Raw genomic sequence first — 2,601 nt, forward strand, 5'->3', positions numbered from 1 at the left:
TAAACGGAAGAGGTTAGTTTATTGTACTGAAAGTCAAACCCTCATCTAAGTAAAACAATAAACTACACTCCAACTTTCACATACACACACACACACATAAAGTAGAATCACACGCACACAAAAAGGTTACAGAGTGAAGAAGAATAAATTGGTTTGGATTAGAGCCCAGAACAAGAAAAAAGAATATACAATCTGTGGAGTCGGGTAATTCAGTTACCTTCTGGCTGAACTCGGGCGTGTCGGGCATTTAGATACAAACTGCGGTGGCCATTTATGGTGCTAGCAGGGTCCTTTTTATCAGTTCTCTGTCTCCTGCTTCCTTTTGAAAGTTTAATTCAGGTTTCCAATGATTTAAAAAAAAAAAGGCCATTCAGCATAACACGTGTTCAAATTGGACCCGATTCTTGAGGGACGCGAAAAGACGCAAGGAGGGTGGAAATTAAGGGGGAATTATTTAAAGATCTGTACAATTCCATTTCTCTGTACAAAATTATGGTTTTAACTGTCGGCCAGAAGGGCAAGGGGCTGCGCCCATGCGTCCGGGAGGTCAGGGGTGAAAGGGAAGGGTCAGGTGCCCTTCTCTTCCAGGCCCAGGGCGGAAGCCATTCCAATAAGGATGAATCGAGACCGACCTCTGACCCCCTTGTCTCCGGCCACTTTTCAGTTGGCTCAAATATACTGGTCAACCCGAAGCAAGGGGTCACCGACATCACAGGTGGGCGAGGCAGCTCACACAGTCTCACGCACACTCTCCCTCACGCAGGCACACTCTCTCCCTCACGCGCACGCAAACACTCCCTTATGGGGGTGGAGTGGGGGGGAGATTGGCGAGCGCCGAGGGTGACAGACGGGGAGAGACGGCGGTGTTGGGGGTGGGGGGGGGATTTAGAAACGAGAGAGATGGGAGCCTTGGAGAAAGTCGATGCAGATCTTTGTAATTGATGTAAATTTAAAATAATTATAATATAATTAATGCAATTAAAATAATTAATAAAAATAAGTAAAAAGTCAAATTTGGCAATTTATTCTGACTGAATTCTGTGTCATTTGTTCACTTGTTCAAATATACAATCTGAAGTTGTCTCTCTCTCTATCACACACACACACACACACTCACATAAACTGTAGCGGCCATCTTGAATATACTGAACGACTGATCATCCACAGCTCTCTGGAGTCGAGAATTCCAAAGATTCACCACCCTCCGAGTGAAGAAATCTTTCCTCATCTCAGTGCGAAACGGCCGAGCCCTTATCCTGAGACTGTGACCCCCCACCGTGTTCGAGACTCCCAGCCCAGGGGGTGGGGGTGGGAAACAGTCTCTCAGCATCTACCCTGTCAAAAACCCCTTCAGAATATTATCCGTTTCAATGAGATCACCCTCTCATTCTTCGAAACTCCAGGGAATATCGGCCCGTTTGACTCGATCTCTCCTCGTGGGACAATCCCCTCATCCCAGGAACCAGTCTAGTGAACCTTCGTTACAATCCCTCTCGGACAAGTCTATCCTTCCTTCGGTAAGGAGACCAAAACTGGACACAGTACTCCAGGTGTGGTCTCACCAATGCCCTGTATAAGTGCAGTAAGACTTTGTCACTCTTAGACTCCAATCCCTTCGGAACAAAAGCTAACGTACCATTTACCTTCCTAATTGCTTGCTGTCCCTGCATGTTAACTTTCTGTGATTCATGTACGAGGACGCCCAGGTCCCACTCGTTACACGCTGCCATCCTGAAAAATGTCTCTTTTATTCTTACTCTCTGTTTTCTGTGCATTCATGCTAATTTTGTGTAATAGCCTCCCATGCTTTTTGAAAACCCAAATACACTCCATGCACAGGCTCCTCCTTAGCCACCCTACTAGTTACAATCTAAAAAAATAATTAGAAATAAAGAAATTTTTAACATATTATGATCACTCTTCCCTACAAGTCTAATCAACCCTTTCTCATTTGCACAATCCTCGATTTGAAATGGCCTGAACCTGGCACTTGTGTGGCGCGAATGTTACTTGCCACTTATCAGCCCAAGCCTGGATATTGTCCAGGTCTTGCTGCATTTCTACACGGACTGCTTCCGTATCTGAGGAGTCACGAATGGTGCTGAACATTGTGCAATCATCAGCGAACATCCCCACTTCTGACCTTATGATTGAAGGAAGGTCATTGATGAAGCAGCTGAAGATGGTTGGGCCTAGGACATGCAAGGAGTATAGTAAATAAAGCCGATGAGCTGAGGGCACAGAGAGACACAGAGTAACATTGGAAATGTTATATAGAAACTTGGTTTAAAGAGGGGCAAGAATGGCAGCTCAACATCCCTGGATATAGAGTTTTCAGGGGGGATAGAGACGGGGATAATAAAGGAGGGGTGTAGCATTATTAGTTAAGGAATCAATAACAGCTTTGAGGAGGGATGATATGCTAAATGAATCATCAAACGGGGTCATTGGGTGGAGATCAGAAATAAAAAAGGGGGCAGCCACACGACTAGGAGTGTACAATAGACCCCCAAATAGTGAGAGGGAGATAGAGGAACAAATATGTCGGCAAATTTCTGAGTGCAAAAACTATAGGACAATAATAGTTGGGGATTTCAACTA

Source organism: Heterodontus francisci, unplaced genomic scaffold (genome assembly GCF_036365525.1).
Source record: "Heterodontus francisci isolate sHetFra1 unplaced genomic scaffold, sHetFra1.hap1 HAP1_SCAFFOLD_1064, whole genome shotgun sequence".
NCBI lineage: Eukaryota > Metazoa > Chordata > Chondrichthyes > Heterodontiformes > Heterodontidae > Heterodontus > Heterodontus francisci.